Source organism: Ovis aries, chromosome 22 (genome assembly GCF_016772045.2).
Source record: "Ovis aries strain OAR_USU_Benz2616 breed Rambouillet chromosome 22, ARS-UI_Ramb_v3.0, whole genome shotgun sequence".
In the NCBI taxonomy this organism is placed as follows: Eukaryota; Metazoa; Chordata; class Mammalia; order Artiodactyla; family Bovidae; genus Ovis; species Ovis aries.
This window is the reverse complement of record NC_056075.1, coordinates 10,018,061-10,024,578: the sequence shown is the minus strand read 5'-3', so window position 1 is coordinate 10,024,578 and position 6,518 is coordinate 10,018,061.

Sequence of the window (6,518 nt, the reverse complement as noted above, 5' to 3'; positions counted from 1 at the left end):
CTGAGTTCACTCAGACTAACGTCCATCGAGTCCGTGATGCCATCCAGCCATCTCATCCTTGATCGTCCCCTTCTCCTCCTGCCCCCAATCCCTCCCAACTTACTGGTATAGTTTTGAAAATTCTGGGCAAGACAGTTTTTACCAGAGTTTTTGAGAGTTGTTATATCCAGAGTTATTTATAAAATGACATACCAAATTTAGTATATACTAACAAAATGAAGTTTTATATGTCTATTGAAATTTTATTTTATTGTTCCAAGAACACATAACATGAGCTCTACCCTCTAAAAATTTTAAATGCATGACACAGTATAGTGGCAGCCCTTACAAAGTTCTTAACCTCTCCAATGTGCCCAAACTCGTGGGGACTTGGGTTTTGTTTTTCTCCAGTGGTATGCTGAAATCTCTCTTCCAGATGGCTGGATTTCTACAAAGTCTGGAGGTATCTGCTCAAGATAACATCCCCAGGTTTTCCCCAAACTCAGCTTAAAGAGACCGTGGCAGGTTTGCTGGCTTCTGCTAATTCTGGAGCCCCTATGGAGGTATGCCTGCCTATTACCAGATACACGGGGAATGAGGTTTCTCCTGGGTCCTGTGGGCTGGATTCCACAACCCTCAAAGAAATGTTTTGTTTTGCATGGTTGCCAATGTTTAGTTGTCAAAAGGGAGTACAAAAAAAGCATATCTTTCGCCACCTTGATGCTGACATCATCTCAGTATTTTATAAAGTCAATTTTCCTCAAATTTTTCTATATGTTGAATATAACTGCAGAAAAATTACAGCAGACATTTTGCTCAAAATTTTCCAAGCCAGGCTTCAACAGTATGTGAACTGTGAACTTCCTGATGTTCAAGCTAGATTTAGAAAAGGCAGAGGAACCAGAGATCAAATTGCCAGCATCTGTTGGATCATCAAAGAAGCAAGGGAGTTCCAGAAAAACATCTACTTCTGCTTTATTGACTATGTCAAAGTCTTTGACTGTGTGGATCACCACAAACTGTGGAAAATTCTTAAAGAGATGGGAATACCAGACCACCTGACCTGCCTCTGGAGAAAGCTGTATGCAGGTCCGGAAGCAACAGTTAAAACTGAACAAGGAACAACAGACTAGTTCCAAATAGGGAAAGGAGTAGATCATGGCTGAATATTGTTACCTGCTTATGTAGTAATATGCAGAGTACGTCATGAGAAATGCTGGGCTGGATGAAGCACAAGCTGGAATCAAGATTGCTGGGAGAAATATCAATAACCTCAGATATGCAGATGACACCATCCTTATGGCAGAAAGTGAAGAAGAACTAAAGAGCCTCTTGATGAAAGTGAAAGAGAAGAGTGAAAAAGTTGGCCTAAAGCTCAACATTCAGAAAACAAAGATCATGACATCTGGTCCCATCACTTCATGGCAAATAGAAGGGGAAACAGTGGAAATAGTGACAGACTTTATTTTGGGGGCTCCAAAATCACTGCAGATGGTGACTGCAGCCATGAAATTAAAAGACGGTTGCTCCTTGGAAGAAAAGTCATGACCAACCTAGACACCATATTAAAAAGCATTACTTTACCAACAAAGGTCCATCTAGTCAAAGCTATGGCTTTTCCACTAGTCATATATGGATGTGAAAGTTGGACTATAAAGAAATCTGAGCACTGACAAATTGATGCTTTTGAACTGTGGTGTTGGAGAAGACTCTTGAGAGTCCCATGGACTGCAAGAAGATCCAACCAGTCCATCCCAAAGGAGATCAGTCCTGCGTGTTCATTGGAAGTACTGATGTTGAAGCTGAAACTCCTTTGGCCTCCTGATTGGAAAAACGGACTCATTTGAAAAGACCCTGATGCTAGGAAAGATTGAAGGCAGGAGGAGAAGCAGATGACAGAGGATGAGATGTTTGGATGGCATCACTGAATCAAGGGACATGAGTTTGGGTAAACTCCTGGAGTTAGTGATGGACAGGGAGACCTGACTTGTTGCAGTCCATGGGGTTGCAAAGAGTTGGACATGACTGAACGACTGAACTGAACTGAACTGAACTGAACTAACAAGCTAATACTAAAATCTATATGATTGACAAGGAACTTAGATTATTCAAGAATTTTAAGAAAGAATAATAAGTTGGGGGACTTGTCCCTGATTTCAAGACTTTATCAAGTTCCTGTAAAATTATTTTAATCAATAAAGTGTGATAAATAAAATATAGTATATATCCATACAATGGGATTCTACTCAGTAACAAAAATGAGCAAACTATAGTATATGCAATGCCTAAAAGACCCGAGCTCCCTAGTGAATTTCAGGGAAAGCAAATTTTAAAGGCAAAGTGAGGGAGAGAGTATAGATTAAATTATCGTCTTGTGCATAATCCTCTGATGGTTGATGATGTCCTACAGGTTAACATTGCCAATCCAGCTGGACTGGGGGCTACTACATGCTCATGGTCACCATGCAGTCAGCTTCTTCCATTTGGTAGGGACTTCAGTGTCTTGGGTTTCCCTGATGTCTCAGAAGGCAAAGTGTCTGCCTGCAATGTGGGAGACCTGGGTTCTATCCCTGGGTCAGGAAGATCCCCTGGAGAAGGAATTGGCAACCCACCACAGTACTCTTGCCTGGAAAATTCCACAGAAAGGGGAGCCTTGTAGGCTACAGTCCATAGGGTCGCAAAGAGTCGGACATGACCGAGTGACTTCACTTCACTTCACTTCAGTGTCTGTAAAATAACTTGTTGTTCAATTGCTAAGTTATGTCTGTCTCTGTGGTCTCATGGAAGGCTGTTTGCCAGGCTTCTTTGTCCTTCACTGTCTCCTAGAGTTTGCTCAAATTCATGTCCATTGAGTGAGTTTTCATTCCCATCCCAAAGAAAGGCAATGCCAAAGAATGCTCAAACTACCACACAAATGCACTCATCTCACACAGCTAGTAAAGTAATGCTCAAAATTCTCCAAGCCAGGCTTCAGGAAGACGTGAACCGTGAACTTCCAGATGTTCAAGCTGGTTTTAGAAAAGGCAGAGGAACCAGAGATCAAATTGCCAACATCCGCTGGATCATCAAAAAAGAAAGAGAGTTCCAGAACAACATCTATTTCTGTTTTATTGACTATGCCAAAGCCTCTGACTGTGTAGATCACAATAAACTGTGGAAAATTCTGAAAGAGATGGAAATACCAGACCACCTGACTGCCGGGGTCCAGCCCCGGTGGATCCAGGGAATTCGAAGGGTGGACGGCGTCGGCGTGGAAAGACTTGTTTATTTATTAATGTAAGATTAGATTAAGAAACTATAGTGTAGTAAGAAGATTAAGTGGAGGAAGAGGGCTGAATAGCTTGGTTTACGCGGAAGGCCAATAAAATTCCAGACAAGGAATTTGCACCATCTACGTTGGGCCACCGGCGCCCGCTTGAATATCTAAGGGTGCCTCGCTTTAAGCTCCCTTTCTCGCAGGTCTTAACAGCCGGGGCAAGTAAGTAGACCTGGCGAGCCTCCGCGCCCCAGGTGGAGATTCAGCCCGAAGTTAAAGTAAAGAGCAGAGAGAGGAAAAGAGAGAAGAGAAGAAAGAGAGAGAGAGACACGGGGGGAGCCAGAGTGCCAAGAAACCAGGCCGGGAGACTAGTTAGAGAAGCTGGTCCAAGAAGCTGGCCCCCGGCCCCAGAAGCTGGCCCCCTCCTTTATTGTTCAGAAGGCCTTTTATACTTTTGATAAAACACAGAGATCAATGGGTAACACAAGATTATGTAGCATTCGCAGCTCAGGCTCTTTCTATACATCATTTGGTATACAAAAGGTCTCAGGTGATTTACATTATCTTCTGGCCAAGAGGCTTGTTAACACTTTTTGGCTCTCTTCCTTAATGAATGTTAATCTTGTTTCCCCTGAAGTGTTTTTCTTTAATCTACATCTCCTTAAAGCATTAACATTAAAGTTACATCTCTATAGAACAAAGGTGCAGTGGGATATAACAAAGAAGGTACTTAACTCAAAGATCTAATGTTGCTAACACAAGGTCTACTACTTGTTTTTCTAACTATATCTACAACTAAAGGATGTGAAAATTTGGCAGCAAATGTTGACTCAACAAATGAAACCTTTAATCAGTCCTATTCTAAAGATTTTGACTCCTCGGAAGCTCCTACATTCCTAGGATGTTTTAAGCTTCCTGTGCCTCCTGCGGTCAGGAGGCCTCAAACAATCACACGCGCAGCTGTAGGAGTCCTGCAGGCAGGCTAGAAAGCCATCAGAGGGTTTTTTGGATTGAAACACTCTTTCAAATGCAGAAGACTAAAGCCCTAAATTGACTTTTTCCAGAAAATGTCAGAAGAGTGGAAAAGCAGAGCACAAAAGCCGGCAGATTTTTGTTGGGGTACATGCTTAGGAATTTCCAGAGGGGTCCCTGAAGTCTGAGCACGCCTTGCGTATGTCAGCTTCCTTCCTCATGACCTTGTCACGGGCGGGATTCCTCACACTGGCTCCCAGCACCTGACCTGCCTCTTGAGAAAACTATGTGCAGGTCAGGAAGCAACAGTTTGAACTGGACTTGGAACAACAGACAGGGTCCAAATAGGAAAAGGAGTACACCAAGGCCGTGTATTGTCACCCTGCTTATTTAACTTCTATGCAGAGTACATCATGAGAAATGCTGGGTTGGATGAAGCACAAGCTGGAATCAAGATTGCTGGGAGAAATATCAATAACCTCAGATATGCAGATGACACCATCCTTATGGCAGAAAGTGAAGAAGAACTAAAGAGCCTCTTGATGAAAGTGAAAGAGGAGAGGAAAAATGTTGGCCTAAAGCTCAACATTCAGAAAACGAAGATCATGACATCTGGTCCCATCACTTCATGGCAAATAGATGGGAAAACAGTGGAAATAGTGTCAGACTTTATTTTGGGGGGCTCCAAAATCACTGCAGATGGTGACTGCAGCCACGAAATTAAAAGACGCTACTCCTTGGAAGAACAGTTAGACCAACCTAGATAGTATATTCAAAAGCAGAGACATTACTTTGTCGACTAATGTCCGCCAGTCAAGGCTATGGTTTTTCCAGTGGTCATGTATGGATGTGAGAGTTGGACTGTGAAGAAAGCTGAGTGCCAAAGAAGTGATGCTTTTGAACTGTGGTGTTGGAGAGGACTCTTGAGAGTCCCTTGGACTGCAAGGAGATCCAACCAGTCCATTCCAAAGAAAATCAGTCCTGGGTGTTCTTTGGAAGGAATGATGCTGAAGCTGGAACTCCAGTACTTTGGCCACCTCATGGAAAAGACTCTGATGCTGGGAGGGATGAGGGCAGGAGGAGAAGGGGACGACAGAGGATGAGATGGCTGACTGGCATCACTGACTCGATGGATGTGAGTCTGAGTGAACTCCGGGAGTTGGTGATGGACAGGGAAGCCTGGTGTGCTGCGATTCATGGGGTTGCAAAGAGTCGGACATGACTGAATGACTGAACTGAACTGAGTCAGTGATGCCATCCAACCATCTCATCCTCTGTCCCCACCCTTTTCCTCCTGCCCTCAATCTTTCCCAGCATCACGGTCTTTTCCAGTGAATTGACTTTTCCTATTGGAGGTGGCCAAAGTATTGGAGCTTCAGCTTCAACATCAGTCCTTTCAATGAATATTCAGGGTTGATTTGCTTTAGGATTGACTGTTTTGATATCCTTGCTGTCAAAGAGACTCAAGAGTCTTCTCCAGCACCAGTTTGAAAATGTCATTTCCTTGGTGCTCAGCCTGCTTTATGGACCAGCTCTCACACCTGTACATGACTACTGAAAAAACCATGGCTTTGACTCTACAGATACTTGTCAGCAAAATGATATTTCTACTTTTGCTTTTTTTAATATAAATTTATTTACTTTAATTGGAGGCTAATTACTTTACAATATTGTATTGGTTTTGCTTTACATCGACATGAATCCTCCACAGGTGTACACGTGTTCCCCATCCTGAACCCGCCTCCCACCTTCCTTCCCATACCATCCCTCTGGGTCATCCCAGTGCACCAGCACCGAGCATCCTGTATCATGCATTGAACCTGGATGCATCTCTACTTTTCAATATGCTGTCTAAGTTTGTCATAGATTTTCTTTTAAGGAGCAAGCATCTCTTAATTTCATGGCTGCAGACACTGTACACAGTGATTTTGGAGCCCAAGAAAATAGACTGTCACCGTTTCCATCTTTCCCTCATCTATTTGCCATGAAGTGATGGTACCAGATACCATAATCTTTGTTTTTTGAATGTTGTATTTTAAGCCAACTTTTCCACTTTCTTCTTTCACCTTCATCAACATTTTGTAGTTCCTCTTCACTTTCTGCATTAGGGTGGGGTAATCTGCATATCAGAGGCTGTGTGCATCAGACACTATGTTCTTCAGGAAGTAACTAAAGAATCTACTATATGGTTGATTTAGTGTTTAAATTGTTATGGGTTCTTCTGGCCCAACTGCTATTTTTTTGCTGTTGCTACATATTCACATTATTTTAAACATTAATTCTTGAGCCAGCCTTTTGTAACTCAGGACAG